The sequence below is a fragment of the Saimiri boliviensis genome, chromosome 18 (assembly GCF_048565385.1).
Source record: "Saimiri boliviensis isolate mSaiBol1 chromosome 18, mSaiBol1.pri, whole genome shotgun sequence".
NCBI classification, from domain to species: Eukaryota; Metazoa; Chordata; class Mammalia; order Primates; family Cebidae; genus Saimiri; species Saimiri boliviensis.
The window spans coordinates 48,260,185-48,284,239 of record NC_133466.1 but is presented as its reverse complement, the minus strand read 5'-3'; the positions used below and the strand labels follow the sequence as shown (position 1 = coordinate 48,284,239).

The 24,055-nt window shown below is 39.5% G+C and overlaps 2 non-coding genes across 2 annotated transcripts; both read left to right on the top strand.

Moving 5' to 3' along the window:
- The first annotated feature begins 1,133 nt into the window (after positions 1–1,133).
- LOC141582082 (U6 spliceosomal RNA) lies at positions 1,134–1,240 on the top strand. Its single transcript, XR_012514913.1, has one exon. It is a non-coding gene; the product is annotated as a U6 spliceosomal RNA (small nuclear RNA).
- Positions 1,241–23,205: 21,965 nt separating this feature from the next.
- On the top strand, positions 23,206–23,312 carry LOC141582076 (U6 spliceosomal RNA). The gene has a single exon (XR_012514907.1). It is a non-coding gene; the product is annotated as a U6 spliceosomal RNA (small nuclear RNA).
- The last annotated feature ends 743 nt before the right edge of the window (positions 23,313–24,055 follow it).

Sequence of the window (24,055 nt, the reverse complement as noted above, 5' to 3'; positions counted from 1 at the left end):
CCAGCCTGGCCACACCTGCCTACAGGGCACTCTCAGCTGCCCACACCTTTGTTTCTGTGCCAGTGGACCATGCCTGAGCAGTGAAGAGATGCAGCAACGTGGACCCTTCAGGCATGCACCAACCTCTACATTGCCTCTCCATACTACAGCTCTTTATACACAAACTTCCTACATCGCTTTGCTGCTGTGTGTTTACATGAGTGGATTTTGCTGTACTTGCCCTACCAGCACATGGGACTGTAGCACACACTTCAACCCACCTGAACTCCCATTGAAGAGATAGCGATGGTAGGCACAGAACCAATAGAACCAACTCTGCCAACAACTTGCCCTTGTGCTAATGTTGTGCACAAAAAAGAGACCCTAATATGCGTTGAGTGACTGCTGCTGCTTAGGGGGTCACAGAGAAGGCACCCAAACCTGCACAGGCCAGCACCCCAGCCTGCACCTCCAGTGCAACAGCACACACAGCAGGGGTCCCCTGGCTCCCACAAAGTGGTCTTGCCTCCACCACTTCCACCATTGGGTGAATGCCAACAGGGAGGCAGGCACTTCTGCATCTGCTAGCACTCTGCCACAGCTGCCACACTTTGCAGCCTTCAGTGCAGTAGAATCCAAACTTTGAGGAGCCAGAGAACAAAGTTGAAACCCAATATAAATTTCCCAGAGTTAAAGAACACAGTCTAGGAATTGGGAGATGAATATTGGCCCCCTAAAATCCTCCAAAACCAAAGCCAGCTGACTGCATCTGCCTTACACCACAATCAAACCAAAAAGATCATCAAATATCATAAAAGAAAAATATCCTGTGCAAAGGTCAGCAACCTCTAAGGTTGAAGGTGAATAAGATCACAGAGATGAGGAAGAATCAGTGCAAGAACACTGAAACTCAAAAAGTCAGCATGCCTTCTTTCCTCCAGATTATTACATCAACTGTTCAGCCTGTTCAAGTTTTCAGAACTGATCAGAGGCTGACATGTCTTTAATGATACAAGTAGAATTCAGAATGTGGGCAGAAACAAAGTTCACTGAGTGAAAGAAGTATGTCATCATCCAATGCAAGGAAGCCAAAAGTCATTGTGAAACATCGCAGGAGCTAACAGGCAATAGAGCTGGTATAAAGAACCTTACCAGTGCTTGCTATGGCAGCACATATATTAAAATGGGAATGATACAGGCAAGATTAGCATGGCTCCTGCTTAAGGATGACATGCAAATTCATGAAGCATTTCATATTTTTAGGAAGAATCAATATTGTGAAAATGGCCATACTGCCCAAAGTAATTTATATATTCACTGCTGTCCCCATCAAGCTACCAATGAACTTATTCACAGAACTGGAAAAACCCACCTTAAACTTCATATGGAAGCAAAAGAGACTCTGCATAGCCAAGACAATGCTAAGCAAAAAGAACAAAGCAAGAGGAATCATGCTACCTGATTTCAAACTATGCTACAAGGCTACAGTAATCCAAACAGCATGGTACTGGTACCAAAACAGAGACATAGACCAATGGAACAGAACAGAGGTCCTGGTGACAATGCCACACATCTACAACCATCTCATCTTTGACAAACCTGACAAACACAAGCAATGGGGAAAGGATTTCCTGTTAAATAATTGGCGTTGGGAAAACTGGCTACCAGTGTGAAGAAAGCAGAGACTGGACCTCTTCCTGATACCTTACAGTAGAATTACCTCCAGATGGATTAAAGACCTAGACATAAGACCTAATGCCATAAAAAATCTAGAGAAAAAACCCAGGCAAAGCCATTCAGGACATACGTATAGGCAAGTACTTCATGACTAAAACACCGAAAGTATTGGCAACAAAAACGAAAATAGACAAATGGGACCTTATTAAACTCCAGAGCTTCTGTACAGCAAAAGAAACAATCATTAGAGTGAACCGCCAACCAACAGGATGGGAAACAATTTTTGCAATCTACCCATCTGACCAATGGCTGATATCCAGAATCTACAAAGAAGTAAAACAGATTTGCAAGAAAAAAAGCAAGCAAACCCATTCAAATTAGGGAAATGATATGAACAGACACTTTTGAAAAGAAGATATATATGAGGCCAAGAAACATATGAAAAAATACTCATCATCACTGGTTATTAGAGAAATCAAAACCACATTGAGATATCACCTCGTGCCAGTTAGAATGGTGACCATTAAAAAATCTGGAGACAACAGATACCAGAGAGCATGTGGAGAAATAGGAACACTTTTACACTGTTGCTAGGAGTGTAAACTAGTTGAACCATTGTGGAAGGCAGTGTAACACTTGCTCAAGGGCCTGGACATAGTAATTCCATTTGACCCAGCAATCCCATTACTGCGTATATACCCAAAGGATTATAAATCATTCTATTATAAAGACACATGCACACGTATGTTCACAGTGGCACTGTTTACAATGGCAAAGACCTGAAAACAACCCAAATGTCCAGCGACAATAGACTGGAAAAGGAAAATGTGACATACATACACCATGGAATACTATGCAGCCACAAAAAACGATGAGTTTGTGTCTTTTGTAGGGACATGGATGAATCTGGAAACCATCATCCTTAGCAAACTGACAGAAGAACAGAAAATCAAACACTGCATGTTCTCACTCATAGGTGGGTGATGAATAATGAGAATATATGGACACAGGGAGGGGAGCATCACACACTGGGGTCTTTTTGGAGGTGGCCAACAGGGGGACACCAAGGGGTGGGGAGGTCAGGGAAGGATTACATGAAGAGAAATGCCAGATGTAGGTGACGGGATGGAGGCAGGATACCACATTGCCGTGAGTGTACCTATGCAACAATTCTGCATGATCTGCATATACCTATAACCTGAAGTACAGCTTTTAAAAAAAGAATAAACTGATGTGATAGAGCTGAAAAGCACACTACATGAATTTTTATAATGCAGCCACATGGTAATTGTGTGTGATTGCATTATAAAAATTTTTGTAATGTGTGTGGGCACCCAAGGGTGCCCTGTAAGCAGGTGTTGCCAGGCTGGGGTCCTGGGAGAGGCAAGCAGACTAAGGAGTGCTGAGGTCAGACCAGCACCATCTCATGTGCAAGACCACCTAGTAGAATAGACCAAGCAAAGGTAAGAGTCTCAGAGCTTGAAAACTGGCTTTCTGAAAGAAAAGAGGCAAGAATGTGGGAAAAGAATGAAAAGAAATGAACAAAATATTTGAGAAATAAAGGATTATGTAAAAAGGCAAAATGTATGCCTTATTAATGTACCTGAAAGAGATGACAAAAATGGAACCAAATTGGAAAACATATTTCAGAATATCATTCATGAGAATTTCCCAAACCTAGCACGACAGAACAACATTCAAATTCAGGAAATCCAGAGAACCTCAGATATGCCACGGGAAGAACACCCCTAAGACACATAATCATCAGGTTCTCCAAGGTCAAAATGAAATAAAAGTTGTCAAAGGCAGCTAGGGAGAAAGACAAGGTCACCTACAAAAGGAATCCCTTCAGACTAACAGTGGACTGCTCAGCTGAAACCCTACAAGCCAGAAGAGATATTCAACTTTTAAAGAAAAAAATTCAACCCAGAATTTCAAGGCCAGCAAAACTGTCATAAGTGAAGGAGAAATAAGATCATTTTCAGGCAAGCAAATGCTGAGGGAATTCATTATCCAATGATCTACCTTACAAGAGCTCCTAAAAGTAGAAATTAATATGGAAAGAAAAGATCATCACCAGCCACTACAAAAATGCACTGAATTACACAGATCAGTGATGCTAAAAAACCAACCACATACACAAGTCTGTGAAATTATCAATTAGGAGCGTGATGTCAGGATCTAATCCATATATATCAGTGCTAACCAATTGGGCTAAATGCTCCAACTGAAAGACATAGGGCAGCAAGATGAATAAAGAGCCAAGACTCATTTGAGTATGCTGTCTTTAAGAGACCAATCTCACATGAACTCCTACACATAGGCTCAAAATGAATGGAGAAAAATCCTTCAAGCAAATGGGAAACAGAAAAAAGCAGGTGTTGCAATCCTAGTTTCTGACAAAACAGGCTAAACGAATAAAGATAAAAAGAGAAGGACATGGGCCTGGCACGGTGGCTCAAGCCTGTAATCCCAGCACTTCAGGAGGCCAAGGCGGATGGATCTTGAGGTCAAGAAGTCAAGACAATCCTGGCCAACATAGTGAAACTCCGTCCCTACTAAAAATAACAAAACAAACAAACAAAAAAAAAATTAGCTGGGCGTGGAGGCATGCGCCTGTAGTCCCAGCTACCTGGGATGCTCAGGCCAGAGAATTGCTTAAACCCAGGAGGCAGAGGTTGTAGTGAGCTGAGATCTCGCAACTGCACTCCAGTCTGAGGCCTGGCAACAGAGAGAGACTCGGCCTCAAAAGAGAGAGAAAGAGAGAGAGAGAGAGAGAGAGAGAGAGAGAGAGAGAGAGAGAGAGAGAGAGAACATTACAAATGTGGCCCTGACCTTTGATAAATGTTATTATTGCTTGATACCAACCTGGGCTATCCTTATTGTTCAAACCAATATGATAGATAATTTGCTGAGGTTTGGGAGCTTCTGCCCCCTGGAGAGTCCCAGATCTCCCAAAATTTGGTTCAGAGCTAAGGTTGATTTTGCTTTACAGCTCCTTTTGTGAAGTTTTTCTCATTTCCGGTGAGGAAGACAGGTTTTTCTGCTTCCATGATGGTGGAGAGCAGGCACTTCCTTTCTTGAGTCTCAGCTTGCTTCTGACAGGAAAGGTGAGTGTGATTTTTTTCCTACTTCTAAGATGGTAGAGAACAGTCATCAGCCTGAGCCTTATTTCCAGGTAAGTGGCTAAATTAGAGATTTGTCTTAAAATTTTTCCTTAATGACTAAAAGTTAAGATTACCAACCACTTGGTTTTAATTTCTCCTTAATATTATAACACTCAGTAATCATATTTATTGTGCATTTTTAATTTTGCTTAACTTTTTTTATTTATGTTTTAGATTTTGTTGTTATTTCACTTTTCTTCCATCAAGTATGACCATATCTTTCTGACTTGGTCAAATCCAAGGGAATATTCCAAATTTTGGGAAGCAAGTCATCTGAATTGGCTAAAACTTTGTAGCTGCCACGTATGTATTTTCTAGTGAGCAGAAATTCCTTTTTTTTTTTTTTTTTTAGCCTAAGAGTTTCTGTCCACATTAGGCCATCTTTTGTCAGCCAAGGTTGCCAGCCAAGGCCAGACTGAAGGAGCAGTGGTGACCTTTCAATCCTAACATTCTGCCCTGTTCCCTACAGCAACCTGAGTTTGGTTCCTAAATCTAGTTCTTTCTGGTTTGATGTTTGTTACTTTGAAAATATCAGCAGTTTGTCCCAGCTATGATGTGGTAGTAAGAGATTCAAAAGGATTTTCTTTAAGAGCTTTATAATTAAAAGTAGATTTCTTATTCTTCTTATTATTATGCTTTAAATTCTGTGGTACATGTGCAGAACATGCATGTTTGTTACATAGGTATACACATACCGTGGGGGCTTGTTGCACCCATCAACCCATGATCTACCTTAGGTATTTCTCCTAATGCTATTTCTCCCTTAGGCCCAACCCCGACAGGCTCCGGAGTGTGATGTTCCCCTCCTGCGTCCATGTACTCTCATTGTTCAACTCCCACTTATGAGTGAGAATATGTGATGTTTGGTTTTCTGTTCTTGTGTCAGTTTGCTGAGAATGATGGTTTCTAGCTTCATCCATGTCCCTGAGAAGGACATGAACTCATTCTTTTTCATGGCTGTTGGTGTATATGTGTGACACTTTCTTTATCCAGTTTATTATTGATGGGCATTTGGGTTGGTTCCAAGTTTTTGCTCTTGTGAACAATGCTGCAGTGAAACTATGTGTGCATATGTCTTTGTTGTAGAATGATTTATAATCCTTTGAGCATATACCCAGTAGTGGGATTGCTGGGTCCAATGGCATTTCTATTTCTAGATCGTTGAGGAATCACCACACTGTCTTCCACAATGGTTGAACTAATTTACACTCCCACCAACAGTGGAAAAGATTTCCCATATCTCTACATCCTCTCCAGCATCTGTTGTTTTCTGACTTTTCCAATAATTGTTTTTCTGAAATGACAAGTGATGATGAGCTTTTCATTATGTGTTTGTTGGCTTCATAAATGTCTTCTTTAGAGGAGTGTCTGTTTATATTCTTTACCTACATTTTGATGGAGTTGGTTTTATTCTGGTAAACTTAAGTTCTTTATAGATTCTGCATATTAGCCCTTTGTCAGATGGATTGATTGCAAACATTTTCTCCCATTCCGTGGGTTACCCATTCACTCTGATGATAGATGTGTTTTGTTTCATTTTAGTTTTCTGTGCAGAAGCTTTTTAGTTTAATTAGATCTCATTTGTCAATTTTGACATTTGTTGCCATTGCTTTTAGTGTTTTAGTCATAAAGTCTTTGCACATGCCTATGTTCTGTATGGTATTGCCTAGGGTTTTTTTCTAGGGTTTTTATAATTTTAGGTCTTCTGTTTTAGGCTTTAATCCATCTTGTGTTAATTTTTGTGTAAGGTGTAATTAAGGGGTCCAGTTTCAGTTTTCTGCAAATGGCTAGCCAGTTTTCCCAACACCATTTATTAAATAGGGAATCTATTCCCCATTGGTTTATTTTCGATTTATTTATTTATTTATTTATTTATTTATTTGGTCTTGTATGTCAAAGATCAGATGGTTGTAGATGTGTGGTATTATTTTTGAGGCCTCTATTCTGTTCCATTGGTCCATATATCTGTTTTGGTTCCAGTACCATGCTGTTTTGGTTACTGTAAGCTGATAATGTAGTTTGAAGTCTGGTAGTGTGATGTTTCCTGCGTTATTCTTTTTGCTTGGCTATGCAGGCTCTTTTTTCATCCCATATGAAATTAAAGGTAGTTTTAGCCAATTCTCTTAAGAAAGACAATGGTAGCTTGATGGGAATAACATTGAATCTGTAAATTAATTTGACTATGTGGCCATTTTTATAATATTGATTCTTTGTATCCATGAGCATGGATTTTAAAAATTTGTTTGTGACCTCTCTTATTTCTTTGAGCAATGGTTTCTAGTTCTCCTTTAAGAGGAACTTTAAGTATGGACCCAGGAAGGACAAGGCAGCTGTCTTGGTTCTCCATGAGTCCATGCTTAACTTTGAACTTATATCCATTTAAATATCAGTTGTTTCTCCAATTTAGGTTCATAGTAGTTGTTACTGATGGGTTGTCATAGGTAACTTGACTTAGATCATGGAGTTCATTCAAACTGTATATATAAACAATTTAGAATGACAGCTGATTAAGAATGACAGTCTGACAAAGTGTTTTCTTGGTATTGAATTAATTTTTCTTCTATTTGGGTAGGAGTTTTAAAAACAAATAAGTCTTTTCATTAAAATTCCAGGAAATCTTACACAGTCCTTAAGTATTTGGGATTATTTGAGAAATGATGTGATTCTAAAGTTTCCAGAAATCTGTATTCAAGAGCTCTTTTTCATTGACTTTCCATTATTTCAGGAACCTCCTAAAAGACACCATATTCTAGGACATTTTGTGCTTGTGAAGTTTTCAGAAACTGCATTAGTATTAAGCAGTTAAGTGTGAAAACGTTGTTAAATACTTACAGTTACATGACTGAAAAGAAAATTTGTACATTTCTGTGGTCTACAGTTTATCATGGAAACAATATAATTGATAGCATATCTTTTGACCTATTGGAATTTTAGGAATTTCATACAATTTTCAAACATATATCATATTGATTACAATATAACCTGAAAAAGGTAAAATATTTCTTATTTTGACAGTGCTCCTTATGTAAAAATATGCCAAGTAATTCCATATATTTCTCTTTTCGATTTTTCAGTGCCCTCTTTTGCATTCCAAATTAAGAAGTCAAAAAGACTTAATTTTGAAGATAAAATTGGATTTGGGGAAGTGTATCAAATATATTAATATTGATATAAATATACTAAAGGCCTAAAACATTTGATATAAAATGGAATGCCAGGTCACAGTAAGTCATTTATTTAACCAAAATGGTAACTCAAAAAATGTTTAAAGGCAAAAGCCTTTACTCATTGATAGAAGACTCAGTTTTTCAAGCAATGTGCGTCTTTCCCTTCTTTTTCCTGTAATTTGTTTGAGGAGAGACAGAAATATTTTTTATTCTTTAATATTATGTTAAAATCATATTCAAGAAAGAAAGCCAAATTTCTCTCTTGCATTAGTGTACTGTTAATGTCAACTCAAATTTTTAATAAAACCTTAAAGATGAATTCATCCAGTCTTCATCAGTTTGACTATAAGTTGAAATTCTTATAAGCTTTTGATAACCTTTTACAAATTTGTATTAAACAAAGCTAGTGCTCTAAGAAAACCCTGTTGTGTTTTTATTCCAATGTTCAATTTATGGAAAAACTGAACAATACTCCTTTAAATTTAGCCAGTGTGTTCACATGGTGTTTCTTTTACTAGTTCACAAACCTTCCACAACTTGCTCAAACCTTTAGCTTCATTCTATTTAAGTCAAAACAATTTTTAACCTTCTGAATGAAGCAAAAATTTACATCCTAATGCCTTATAATGTTTTACTGAAAGCACATTTCACTTTTTCCACAAAGCTTCCATGTAAAAGTTTTTCATTAGTTTCAATTACATGTTACTCTGTTAGCTCTTAGCAATTTTTTTTTTTTTTTTTTTTTTTTTTTTTTTTTTTTTTTTTTTTTTTTTTTTGGTGAAACACCTGGCAGGTAAGTGATTTTAATTTTGTACTAAGTATGAAGCCTAGGGCACCAGACACAAGTGCATGTAAAGTCTGACTTTTTAAAGCATAGCCAGGGAGCACGGCTAACTCCACATGTTCCCAGACCTTACAGAGAATCTAGTGACTCCAAAGCAGGTAAGTTGAACAAATTTTAAAAGTCAAAAAAAGCAGTTTATTACTTTAAAGCATTTTACAAACCTAATGTCTGACCTGCCTAATTTAGAGCTAATGTCTTTATTTTACCAATAAACTTTAAAACTGTCTTTATTTCTCAAATATTACTAAAGTCATGTGAAGTAAAATGTATTAGAGTTTTAATTTTTCTGAAAAAAATAATTTATTTAAACATTCATTATTTTAAAGCCAATTAGAGAGCTTTTTTATTTATAAACATCACCCACGACACATAAAAATACACAGAATAGATCCAGTAGTTGTAAGATTTTTCATTTGCCAGTTTTTGGTTTTCTTTTCTCTCTTATTTTTTTTTTTTCACAATGAACTGATGATGTTCATATACATGGATTGTCATCAAATGTTTCAATTTAACAGGAGATTATAGAACACACTTTAACAGTATTCTAATTTGAAGAAAATATATATTTAGGCAAGGATTCATAGTATTTATCTTCTATGTCACTTTTAATTTTGCATTTGTGTACTGTAACATTTCTCTATATAATATTTTTAGTATGTTACTCATATTTGTAAAGATTACACATATCTCAGAGGTGAAGACTGTAAATATTAAATGTATTCATTCTCCTATATTCTGAAGCACTTAAGTCAGAGGAACTAAATTATTCATTCTAATTTGATGACTCACTATCTTGTAACATATTATAATGCTTAGAAGAGCTCAGTAAAACAAAGCTCTAGTTACCTTGAAATTGTTTGTTTTTAAAACTTCATTAGGAAATAAATTCCAGTTCAAATTTTATTAATTATGCCCCTTGTTCTTCCATGTCTTTCCAACATAGGATTAGAAAGACTTTCTTTATAAGATTAGACTCAGGGAATTAGTACCCAATGTTGAAATTGGCTCTCAGGAAAGCTTCCAGAGAGGAAGGCTCCTAGTTGGGGACAGATAATCCTCATTTTTATTATTGTACACCGTTGCTTCCCTGAAAGTAAAGGAGAATCCTTGGGGATCGTGATCTATTTCTCTTCACTTTTCCTGATTTCCCTTCCCATGGTCAGGAATTTTTATTTATTTATTTATTTATTTATTTATTTATTTATTTATTTGTAATTAAGTTCTGAAGTGCATGTGCAGATCTTGCAGGATTGATGCATAGGTAAGCACATGTCATGGTGGTTTGCTGCCTGCATCCCCCCATCACCTACATGAGGCACTTCTCCCAATGTTCTTGTGCTGTGTTTTTCAGCTCCGTGAAGTCATTTATGTTCTTCTCTAAGCTGATTATTCTAGTTAGCATTTCATCTAACCTTTTTTCAAGGTTTTTAGCTTCTTTGCATTAGGTTAGAACATGTTCCTTTATCTCAGAGAAGTTTGTTATTACACATCTTCTGAAGCCTGCTTCTGTCAATTCATCAAATTCATTCTCCATCCAGTTTTGTTCCCTTGCTGGTTAGGAGTTGTGATCCCTTGGAGGAGGAGAGTCATTCTGGTCTGCGGCGATTTCATTTTTTGTGTATTTTTTTCTTCCAATCTTTGTGGACTTTTCTAAGTTTGGTCTTTGAAGTTGGTGACTTTTGGATGGGATCTCTGAGTGGATATTCTTTCTATTGATGTTGAAGCTACGTCTTTCTCTCTCTTTCTGTTTTTTTTTTTTCTTTTTTTTTTTTTTTTTTTTCAGTTTTTCTTCTAACAGGCCTCTCTGCTATAGGACTACTTGAGGTCGACTGGAGACTATGTTTGCCTGGGAATCATCTGTGGGGCTGCAGAATAGCGAGGATTGCTGCCTATTCCTTTCTCTGGTAGCTTCATCCCGGAAGGGTACCCACCAGATATCAGCCAGAGCTCTCCTCTATGAGGTATCCTTCTGGATATATTGGGGTCAGTGAGCCACTTGAGGAGTTAGTCTCTCCCTTATCTGAGCTCAAGTGTGCTGGGAGCTTCATTGCTCCATTGAAAGCTGCTGGGCAGGGACGTTTAAGTCTGCTGTAGCATAAGTCACAGCTACCCCTTTCCCAGGTGCTCTGTCCCTGGAAGATAGGGTTTATTTATAAGTCTCTGATGTGCTGCTGCCTTTTTGTCAGAGGTGTCCTGCTCAGCAAGGAGGGAGTCTAGTCGCAATTTGCCTGTAGAGGCACTGCTGAGCTGCTGTGGGCTCAGTCCAGATGCTGTGTAAACTTTGCTTTTGTTTACACAGGTAAGGTTAGAACTGCCTTGGCATTGACGGATGCCCTTCCCCTCACCGAGCTCCATCATCGCGGGTTGAGCTCAAACTGTTCTGCTGACTGTAAAACTGTCATGCCAGTGTGCTTCAGTTGGCTGGTCTTTGTTGTGGGACACCTGCCACTCAAGGTCACTTGGCTCCCTGCCTTCAGCTCCCCTTTTTTTCTGGGGAGTGGGAGGCTCTGTCTTGCAGGCGTTCCAGGTGCCAGCCAAAACGGCCACTGAGATTTGTGCTGAAAACTCATGGCACTGGCTGAAGTGGCCTCTTAGATTCATACTGGTCAGCCACAGCGCTTGTTGGCCCAGCTAAAATCTCCTGGTGCGGGATATAAAGACCATGGGAGAAGTGCAGTATCTGAACTGAAGTGCAGGAGTGGCTTTAGAAGTTCCCCAATGGCCTCTGTTGGGTAGGAGGGACATCCTCCAGCCAGTTGCACTTCCCAGGTGAGTCAGTGCTCCACCCTGCCTCAGTTTGCCCCCCTTAGGCTATGCTCACTGTTCAAGCAGTTCTATTGAGGTGAACCTGGTACTTCGATTGGAAATGCCGAGGTCACTTGCCTTCTGCATTGCGTTCACTGGGAAGTGTGCTCCAGAGCAGTTCCTATTCTGCCATCTTGGCAGAAGTATGGAAGCTTCTAAAGAAGCTTTAAGTGCTAGTAAATATAGATTAAATGAATGAATGATAGATAAGCAAAAGAAATCGAGAAAGAAGGTAGAAGGGAAAAGGAAGCAGAGCCAGAAGAAAATGGAGGAGACCAGTGTGGGGGGGAGGAGAAGAGAGAGAACTAATGGCTGTAATAATTTTATTTAAAAAACAGTATCTACAATAATTATTATCACCCAATAGAAATGTGTTATTTAAGGGGAACACTCAACCCATCAACAATGAAAAGCAGCTAGGACACTGAAATTGATATTCCATATCATCATCTAAGTCAAATATATTTTATTAATAATATTTGATTGATTCATAAGAGAAGTAGCTTTTCTGTTTAGATTTTGAGAGATAATAAAAACAAATGCCAGTGTTTGCTATCCTTTCAAGCCATGTCCTCATATGTTTTAATTTTAGTGGGATAAGGGAAAAATGACTGTGGATAGTGACATTCCTCATTACTGTGACAGCAGTCTCTCAAAGTTCTCACAGCAGAATAATATAGTTTTAAAGACTCATTTATCAAATATCTTCACCCGATATTGAGAAAATATTTAAGGAGAATGAAACCAACTGGTGATTCTATTCTCATCATTTTTTAAGAATTTTTTTAAATTTTACTTTAAGTGCATAGTGTATCTGGCATTTCTCCTCATGTTATCCTTCCGCACCCTCCACTCCCTACTGTCCCTCTCCTAACCCCCACAACTGCCCCCAGTGTGTGATGCTTTTCTCCCTGAGTTCACGTGTTCTCATTGTTCCACACCCACCTATGAGTGAGAACATGTGGTGTTTGGCTTTCTGTTCTTGTGTCAGTTTCCTGAGAATGATGGTTTCCAGATTCATCTAAGTTCCTATGAAGGACATGAACTCATCGTTTTTTATGGCTGCTTACTATTCCATGGTGTATATGTACCATATTTTCTTTGTCCAGTGCATCATTGATGGGGATTTGGGTTGGTTCCAGGTCTTTGCTATTGTACACAGAACTGCAATGAACATATGTGTGCATGTGTCTTTATAGTAGAACAATTTATAGTTCTTTAGGTATATACCCAATAATGGGATTGCTGGGTAAAATGGAATTTCTATTTCTAGATCCTTGAGAAATCGCCAGACTGCCTTCAACAATGGTTGAACTAATTTATACTCCCCCAACTGTGTAAGAGTGTTCCTATTTGTCCACATTCTCTCCAGCGTCTGTTGTCTCTAGATTTTTTTGATGATCGCCATTCTAACTGGCATGAGATGATATCTCAATGTGGTTTTAGTTTGCATTTCTGAAATGACCACTGATGATGAGCATTTTTTCATATGTTCGCCTCATAGATGTCTTCTTTTGAGAAGTGTCTATTCATATTCTTTTCCCACTTTTACATGCGGTTGTTTGTTTTTTTCTTGTATATCTATTTTAGGTCCTTGTAGATTCTGGATATTAGCCCTTTGTCAGATGGGTAGATCGCAAACATTTTTTCCCATTCTCTTGGTTGCTGATTTGCTCTAATGGTGATTTCTTTTACTGTACAGAAGCTATGGAGGTTAATTAGATCACATTTGTCTATCTTGGCTTTTATTGCTATTTGCTATTGCTTTTGGTGTTTTAGTTAGGAAGTCCATGCCTATGCCCATGTCCTGTATGGTTTTGCCTACATTTTCTTCTAGAGTTTTTATGGTGTTAAGTTTTATGTTTAAATCTATGATCCATGTAGAGTTAACTTTAGTGTAAGGTGACAGGTAGGGGTCCAGTTTCTGCTTCCAGCATATTGCTAGCGAGTTTTCCCGACACCATTTATTAAACGTGGAGTCCTTTCCTCATTGGTTGTTTTGCCAGATTTGTCAAAGATCAGATGGTTGTAGATGTGTGGTGTTCCTTCTGGGGTCTCTGTTCTGTTCCATTGGTCTATGTCTCTGTTTTGGTACCAGTACCGTGCTGTTTTGATTACTATAGACTTGTGTTATGGTTTGAAGTCTGGCAATGTGATGTCCCTGGCTTTGTTCTTTCTGCTTAGAATCGTCTTGGCTATGTGGGATCTCTTGTGATTCTATATGAAGCATAAAGTGCTTTTTTTTTTCAGTTCTGTGAAGAAGTTCATTGGTAGCTTGATGGGGATAGCATTGAATCTATAATTACTTTGGGCAGTATGGCCATTTTCATGATACTGATTCTTCCTAACCCTGAGCATGGAATATTTCTCCATCTGTTTGTGTCCTCTGTTATTTTGTTGAGCAGTGGTTTGTAGTTCTCCTTGAAGAGGTCCTTTACATACTTAGTTGTATTCCTTGGTATTTTATTCTCTTTGTAGCAGTTGTGAATGGGAGTTTACTCTTAATTTGGCTCTTTGTTTGTCTGTTGGTTAATAGGAATGCCTGTGACTTCTACACAATTATTTTGTATCCTGAGACTTTGCTGAAGTTGCTTATCAGTTTCAGAAGATTTTTGGACTGAGATGATGGTCTTCTAAATATACAATCATGTCATCTGCAAATAGAGACACTATGACTTCCTTATTTCATAATCGATTACCCTGTATTTATTTTTCTTGGCTGATTACTCTGGCTAGAACATCCAATAATATGTTGAATAGGAGTAGTGAGAGAGGGCATCCTTGTCCAGTGCCTGATTTCAAAGGAATTCTTCCAGCTTTTGCCCGTTCAGTATGATATTGAACTGAACAAGCTGTAGGCTTGTCATACATAGCTTTTATCATTTTATGATAAATTCCGTCAGTACCTAGTTTATTGAGAGTTTTTAGCATGAAGGGCTGTTGAATTTTATCAAAGACCTTCTCTGCATCTATTGAGATAATCGTGATTTTTGACTTTGGTTCCTTTATGTGATGGACTACATTTATGGATTTGCATATGTTCAACCAGTCTTGCATTCCTAGGGTGAAGCCTACTTGGTCGTGACGGATAAGCTTCTAGATGTGCTGTTGCTGTCAGTTTGCCAGTATTTTATTGAAGATTTTTTCATCGATATTCATCATGGAGATTGGGCTGAAGTTTTCTTTTTTAGTTGAGTCTCTGCCCGATTTTGGTATCAGGAAGATGTTGGTCTCACAAAATGAGTTAGGGAGGAGTCTCTCTCATCGTATTGATTGATAGTTTCAGAAGGAATGAAACCAGCTTCTTTTTGTATTTCTGGTAGAATTCATCTGTGAACCCTCTGGACCTGGCCTTTTTTTGGTTGGTAGGCTATTGATTCCTGCCTCTACTTCAGCCCTTGTTATTGGTCTACTCAGGGTTTCAACTTCCTCCTGGTTTCGTCTTCATAGAGTACAAGTGTCAAGGAATTTATTCATTTCGTCCAGATTTACTGGTTTATATGCATAGAGTTATTTGTAGTAATCTCTGATTGTAGTTTGTATTTCTGTGGAGTCGGTGATGATATCCCCTTTATCGTTTTCTATTGCATCTATTTCATTCTTCTCTCTTTTCTTTTTTATTAATCTGGCTAGGGCTCTGTCTATTTTGTTGATCTCTTCAAAAAATCTGCTCCTGGACTTATTGATTTTGTGAAGGGCTTTTTGTGTCTCTGTCTCCTTCAGTTCTGTTCTGATCTTAGTTAATTCTTGTCTTCTGCTAGCTTTTGAGATTTTTTTGACCTTTCTCCTCTAGCTCTTTCAATTTTTATGATAGAGTGTCAATTTTCAATCTCTCCTTGCTTCTCTAGTTGGCATTTATTCCTATAAATTGCCTTCTCGACACTGCTTTAAAAGTGTCCCGGTGATTCTGGCACGTTGTGTCTTTGTTCTCATTTGTTTCAAAGAACATCTATATTTCTACCTTCATTTCATTGTTTACCCAGTCAACATTCAGGAGCCAGTTGTTCTATTTTCATGAAGTTCTGCAGTTCTGAGTTAGTTTCTTAATTCTGAGTTCTAATTTGATTGCATATAATCTGAGAGATTGTTTGTTATGATTTCCTTTGTTTTGCATTTGCTTAGGAGTGATTTATTTCAAATTATGTGGTCAGTTTTAGAGTAGGTGCTGTGTGGTGCTGAGCAGAATGTACATTCTATGGATTTGGGTTGGATATTTCTGTAGATGTCTATTAGGTCTGCTTGGTCCAGATCTGAATTCAAGTCCTGGACCTCCTTCTTAATTTTCTGTCTCAATGATATGTCTAACAGTGACAATGGACAGTTAAAGTCTCCCACTATTATTATGTGGGAGTCTAAGTGTCTTTGTAGGTCATTAAGGACTTCCTTTATGTACCTCGGTGCTACCCTGGTGCTCCTGTATTGAGTGCATAAATATTTAGGATCGTTAGCTCTTCTTGTTGCATTGATCCTTTTACCTTTATGTAATGCCCTTCTTTGTGTCTTTTGATCTTTGTTGTTTTAAAGTCCATTTTATCAGGGACTAGGATTGCAGCTCCTGCTTTTTATTTGCTCTCAATTTGCTTGACACGTCTTTCTGCATCCCTTTATTTTTAGCCTACATTTATCCTTACACAAGTGATGAGTTTCCTGAACACAGCACACTGATGGGTTTTGATATTTTATACAATCAAATGGTCTATGTCTTTTAATTGGGTCATTTAGTCCACTTACATTTAAGGATAATTTTGTTATGTGTGAATTGGATACTGCCATTTTGATGCTAGCAGGCTGTTTTGTCCTTTAGTTGACACATTGTCTTCATTGTGTCGATGGTCTTTACCATTTGGTACATTTTTGGAGTGGCTGTTACTGATTGCTCCTTTCCTTGATTAGTGCTCCTTTCAGGAGCTCTCATAAGGCAGGCCTGGTGGTGAGAAAATCTCTCAGTAATTGCTTGTCCATAAAGGATTTTCTTTCTCCTTCGAATGTGAAACTTAGTTTGGCTGGATATCAAATTCTAGGTTAACAGTTCTTTTCTCTAAGGATGTTGAATATTGGCCCCCACTCTCTTCTGGCTTGTAGGGTTTGTGTGGAGAGATCCACTGTGAGTCTGGTGGGATTCCCTTTGTGGATAACCTGACTTTCTCTTTTGCTGCCCTTAGCATTTTTTCCTTCATTTCAACCCTGGTGAATCTGACGATTATGTGTCTTGGGGTTGCTCTTCTTGAGGTATATCTTTGTGGTGTTCTCCATACTTCCTGGACTTGAATAGTGGCCTGCCTTGCTGGGTTGGGGAAGTTCTCCTGGATAATATCCTGAAGAGTGTTTTCCAGCTTGCATTCATTCTTTCTGTACATTGAGGTACGCCTATCAAATGTAGATTAGGTCTTTTCACATAATCCCATATTTCTTGGAGGCTTTGTTCATTTCTTTTCACTCTTTTCTCTCTATTCTTGCCTTCTTATTTTACTTCATTGCATTGATTTTCAATCTCTGATATTTTTTATTCTGCTTGGTCAGTTTTGCTTTTGAAACTTTTGTATGCTTCATGAAGTTGTCGTGCTGTGTTTTTCAGCTCCATCAAGTCGTTTCTATTCTTCTCTAATCTATTTATTCTAATCAGTATATCATCTAACCTTTTTTCTAGGTTCTTAGTTTCTTTGCATTGGGTTAGCACGCGTTCTTTTAGCTCTGAGAAGTTTGTTATTACCCACCTTCTGAAGCCGATTTCTGTCAATTCATCAGATTCATTCCCCATCTATCTTTGATCCTTAGCTGGTGAGGAGTTATGATCCCTTGGATGAGAAGAAGTCTTCTGGTTTTTGGTGTTTTCTTCCTTTTTGCACTGGTTTCTTCCCATCTTAGTGGCTTTATCTACCTGTGGTCTTTGTACTTGGTGACTTTCAGGTGGGGTCTCTAAATCGATGCCGTTTTTATAGATGTTGAAGCTATTTCTTTCCACTTAGTTTTCCTACTAACATTCAGGCCCCTCTGCTGCAGGATCACTGGAGGTGCTGTCAAGATCCCACACACCTGGAGATCACCCGTGGGGCTGCAGAACAGCAAGGGTTGCTGCCAGTTTCTGCCTCCGCTATCCTCATACCAGAATGGTACCCACCAGATGTTGGCCTGAGCTTTCCTTTATGAGGTGTCTTTTTGTGTATATGGGGCTCAGAGGATTGCTTGAGGAGACATTCTGTCCCTTATAAGAGCTCAAGTGCTGTGCTGGGAGTTCTGCTGTTTCGTGCAGAGCTGCTGGGCTGGTACCATTAACTCTGCTGCAGCTGAACTCATAACCTGCTGTTTTCCCAGGTGCTCTGTCCTAGGAAGGTCAGCCTTATTTATAAGTTCCTGCCATGCTGCTGCCTTTTTTCATGGATGCCCTGCCTGGCACAAAGTAGTCTACATCGATAGTGGCAGACTTCCTTGGTATTGGGGGATGCCCTTCCCCCCAAGGAGTTAGGCCATCCCAGTTCCAGCTTCTCTTGTTGTGAAACTCTTAATCCAGAGTGTTTCAGATTTCTTGTCTCGTGAGTGTGGTACCCGTCAAGCCAGATCACATCACCTGGTTTCCTGTCTCAGCCCCCTCCCTTTCAGTTGAATGGACAGCTCTGTCTCCCAGGCATTCCAGGCACCAGTTGAAATGGCCACCCAAACTTTTGTGAGTTTCTTTGTCCTGATGCATCCCTGGCTGAAACTGCTGAAATGAAAACTCATGACGCTTTTATGCTCAGGAATCTCCTTGTCTGTTGGCAGTGAAAACTTCTTTGGAAATGTAGTGAGCACTCACTCTCTGTGCTGTTCTTGCCTGGAACTACATTCTGAAGATGTTCCTATTCAGCCATCTTGGATCTTCCTTAATCTTATGATTTCTAAGAAAAACTCTATAAGTCGTATCTTATTTATTATTAATATTTTGAATTAAAAGCTTCTTTTGTATGATGTGTTTACACCACAGACGTAATGGTGATTTTCTGGAGGATCACTAGAACTAGCATCAGACAACATAGGGAAAATTCTTCACAATATACTATATACATCTGTGTGTATTACACACATGTACATATAAATACACACACACATACACATATATATACACCTATATACTATATACTATATATATACACACACACACACACACTCACACATTTATTTTGAAACAGAGTCTCACACAGTCTGTCGCCCAGGTTGGAGTGCAATGGCATGATCTCAGCTCACAGCAACCTCCACCTCCTGGTTCACATGATTCTCCTACCTAAACCTTTTGAGTAGCTGGGATTACAGGTGCACACCACCATTCCTGGTTAATTTTTTTTATTTTTATTAGAGACGAAGTTTCCCTATGCTGGCCACACTGGTCTCGAACTTCTGACCTCGTGATCCACGCACCTCAGCAGCTAGGATTATAGGTGTGAGCCACTGCGCCCAGCCACATGTAGAAGTGCAGTACTACATAGAACACTGAACATTACATGCTGCTGGGATTACAGGTGAGAGCCACAGTATCCAGCTGCATATACTTTTTTATTTCTCTTTTTAAGAATCCTGATCTTAAATGAGTTCACAGTTGGATGTAGAAGTACAATGCTTAGATGCAGATGTGTACATATAGAAGGATACAATACTTAGATGTAACAGTTATGAATAAATGTAATTCTTATAACTGACTATAACAGTATTAGAAAAGTCATATATTGATAAAACCTTCTTCAGAAAAAGGAACTTAAAAACTTAGAGGAACTGCTTCTGTTTAAATATATGCATAGCTAAGGCTCTTACAATGGTGTGGTTTATAGGATAGATATCAGAGTGTAAATCTAATTTTAAAAACGTAGTCAAATGTATTAATCTTATATTTTATGCCTATGATTATTTTGTTATTCAGAGAATGGCTTTTCCAATTCAAAAATTCTTTAAAATCCTCTAGTGATTTATTTTTCATGGTGTTTAAATCAATATTGAAATTTTCTGGAATTTACACTCTATTAGGTTTGAAGTTTTGTCCAACTTTTTTTCAGTAACATATTCACCATGGGAATTCTTTCATTATACAAATATACATCTTATGCTTTAAATTCAGAGGAAATTATGATATGTTATTCTATTTTGTGCTAACTAAAATGTTGCTTTGTTGACTTAGAATTCTCTTAGCCATAAGAAAGAAAAAGATCTCTTGCATGAAAATAGCATGTTCTGGGAAAAAAATTGCCATGCTTAGACTGGAACTAGACACAATTCAACAGCAGAACCTGCTAAGGGAAAAAAAAAAAAATTTAGAGGACATTGAAAGTGTGAAAGAAAAGAATGCTAATATTCTTAAGGCCATAAAATTGGATAAGGAAGAATGAAAAAAGACGGTATTTAAGGAGAGTGGACAGCTTAGCATTTTGACAACGAAGAATAAAATGGTCAGTTCTGAATTGGAGAATGTAAGACACAACTAGGAAACACTGGAAATGGAAATTCAATCATGTCCTTGTAGACTGGCTACTGCTCTACATGACTGTGACCAAAGCCAGATAGGAGAAAGCAACTTCTTTCCAGAGAACAAAACCTCAACAGGTTTATTTACAGGAGACAATGAATTCTCATACATCTAACCTGAAAGAGAACAGCAAGATTCTTTCTGAACAACTGTAATGCTTATTGTAAAAATTAACAGCCTAAAAATTCAGCTCCATCACACAAGATAAACTGTGAAAGAAAAGACAGGACAGGCTGCCATCTTTCCTGTTGGAGGAACTTAATTATTCCAGCCTGTGGGCATTGGAGAGTACAAACCGACCAGGGGCAGAAGAGTTCCCGCAGCACAGCACAGCTGCTTTACCAAATCATGGCCAGACTGCTTCTGTTAGCAGGCTCCTGATCCTGTTCCTTCTTACTGAACAGGACCTCCCACATGGGGCTTACAGCTACCCTCACAGGTGTTCCCTGGCCAATGGAGATTTGAAATATTCCTTAGACAGAGCTCCCACAGAGAAAGGCAGGCCACCATCTTTGCTGTTTGGATGACTAGGTTCTGGCCTTAGGGCTTTTTAGAACCCAAGCTGACCAGAGGTGTAAGTGGTAGCTCAGCACAGCAGAGCCACCTTGCAAAAACATAGCCAGACCCTTGTTTAAGTCAATCCCCAACAACATTCTTAATCACTGGGTACAGCCTTTCAACAGGGTCTCTGGCTGCCTTCACTGCTGTTCTCTGGCTGACAGATGTTTCAGGCCTCCCTGAATCAGAGCTTCCAGAGAGAGAACCAGACTGTAATCTTTGTTGCTTGGGCAACTCAGCCATTTCAACCTTGGGACTTCAGAGTGTCTGAGGCAACCAGGGGCTGAAGTGAACCCCCAGCACAGCACAGCCGCTCTACAAAAACATGGCCAGACTTTTTTAAAAGCAAGTCTCTGATCTTGTTCCTCCTGACTAGACAAGACTTCTGAACTTGTTTCCAGCCACCTCTCGTAGTTGTGTCCAGATTGGCAACAGGATTGTACCTCAGTGGTACAGAGGTCCCCAAGGAAGAGGCAGGCTATTAACTTTGTCTTTTTGCAGGCTTCGCTAGTGATACCTTGAGTCGCTGGAAGATATGAGGCAATTAGGTACTGGAGTGGACCCCCAGTATACCACAGCAGCCTTATGGGAAAGTGGCTGAACCGTTACGTGGGTGCTGGTTTCCATATCTCCTCGATGAGCAGGTCCTCCTGGATTTGGTCTTTATCCAGGACCCCACTGAAACCATCAAGCCAGTAGCAACTTGGCAATTTCTTGGACAGAGCTTCACAGATCGACTGAAATCCTCTCTGCCACTGCCTCTGCAGTGGATCTGCCCTTGTTACCTTCAGAATATCAAGAAAGCAAAGACCCTAAGTGCCATATTGATAACTCTAACAAGCTGCAGTTGACCCAAGGAACAAGGCAGTCCATCTCTTGTGGATACCACATACCCCCCACTGCTTATCACTGGACAGGGAACTCTGGCTTGGGCCCATAGAACAGACCCTCCATCCTGGGTTGATTACACTAAGTGATGGCTAACTCACATCATTCTGGGGTAGAGCCCCCAGGAGACAAGCAAAGTGATGGAGCAGGAAGCCAGCTGATGTGAAGCCCAGAGGGCAGGCACAGCTATCTCTCTAGGCTCTACTGGGTCTTATGAGACAATTTATCCCAGCACTTTAGGAGTGTGGAGGTCAGATCAGCCACATCTCATGTGAAGATTGCCCAGCAGAGATCAGGTATGAGATTTTCCCTATTAATAAAAGGAGACTTGCTTTAAAAAGTCTGGCCACGTTTTTGTAGAGCAGCTGTGCTGTGCTGGGGCCTCACTTTTCAGAGAGTTATCTGAGGCGTGATATCTACTGGGCATTCTTGCACATGAGATGAAGCTGGTCTGACCTCAGCACTCCTTAGTCTGCTTGCCTCTCCCAGGGCCCAGCCTGGCCACGCCTGCCTACAGGGCACTCTCAGCTGCCCACACCTTTGTTTCTGTGCCAGTGGACCATGCCTGAGCAGTGAAGAGATGCAGCAAAGCGGACCCTTCAGGCACGCAGCATCCTCTACATTGCCTCTCCATACTGAAGCTCTTTATACAAAAACGTCCTACATCACTTTGCTGGTGTGTGTTTACATGAGTGGATTTTGCTGCACTTGCCCTACTAGCACATGGGAATGTAGCACGCACTTCAACCCACACCAACTCCCATTGAAGAAAGAGCCATGGTAGGCAGAGGAACAAAATCACAACCTCTGCCAACACCTTCTCCTTGTGCTAATTCTGTGCACGAAAAGGGAATGCTAATATACGTTGAGTGGTCGTTGCTGCTTAGGGGGTCACAGAGATGGCACCCAGACATGCACAGGCCAGCACCCTGGCCTGAACCAACACTGCCTCCAGTGCAACAGCACACACAGCAGGGGTCTTCTGGCCGCCACCAAGCTGTCTTGCCTCCACCACTTCCACCACTGGGCAAATGCCAACAGGGAAGCAGGCAGGTTTGCATCTGCTAGCACTCTGCCAACACCTGCCACACTTTGCTTCCTTCAGTGCAGTAGACTCCAAACTTCGAGGAGCCAGAGAAAAAAGTTGAGACCCAATATAAGTTTCCCAGAATTAAATCACACAGTGCAGGAATCGAGAGATGAATATTGGCCCACTGAAATCCTCCAAAACCAAAGGCAGCTGCCTGCTTCTACCTTAAACCACAATCAAACCCTCCTGATCATCAAACATGATAAAAGAAAAATACCCTGTGCAAAGGTTAGCAACCTCAAAGGTTGAAGGTGAATAAGCTCATAAAGATGAGGAAGAATCAGTGCAAGAACACTGAAACTCAAGAAGTCAGCATGCCTTCTTTCCTCCAGATGATTACAACAACTGTTCAGCCTGTTCAAGTTTTCAGAACTGGCCAGAGGCTGACATGTCTGCAATGATACAAGTAGAATTCAGAATGTGGGTAGAAACAAAGTTCACTAAGTGAAAGAAGTATGTCAACATCCAATGCAAGGAGGCCAAAAATCATTGTAAAACATCGCAGGAGCTAACAGGCAATATATCCAGTATAAACAACATTACTGGTGCTCACTTTGGCAACACATATATTAAAATTGGAATGATTCAGAGAAGATTAGCATGGCCCCTGCTCAAGGAGGACTTAAAAATTCATGAAGCATTGCATATTTGTAGAAAAAATCAATATCGTGAAAATGGCCATACTACCCAAAGTAATTTATAGATTCAATGCTGTCCCCATCAAGCTACCAATGACCTTATTCACAGAACTGGAAAAACACACCTTAAGCTTCATATGGAAGCAAAAGAGAGTGTGGATATCCAAGACAATGCTAAGCTCAAAGAACAAAGCCAGAGGCATCATGCTACCCGATTTCAAACTATAATACAAAGCTACAGTAATCAAAACAGCATGGTACTGGTACTAAAACAGAGAAATAGACCAATGGAACAGAACAGAGGTCCTGGTGGCAATCGCACTCATCTACAACCATCTCATCTTTGACAAACCTGAGAAAGACAAGCAATGGGAAAAGGATTTCTTGTTTAATAATTGTTGTTGGGAAAACAGGCTACCAGTGTCCAGAAAGCAGAAACTGGACCTCTTCCTTTCACCTTACAGTAGAATTACCTCCAGATGGATTAAAGATCTAGACATAAGACCTAATGCCATAAAAAAATCTAGACAAAAAATAGGAAAAGCCATACAGGACATAGGTGTAGGCAAGTACTTCATGACTAAAACACCAAAAGCATTGGCAACAAAAAGGAAAATAGACAAATGGGACCTTATTAAACTCCAGAGCTTATGTACAGCAAAAGAAACCATCATTAGAGTGAGCCAGCAAGCAGCAGAATGAGAAACAATTATTGCAATCTACCCATCTGACAAATGGCTGATATCCATAATCTACA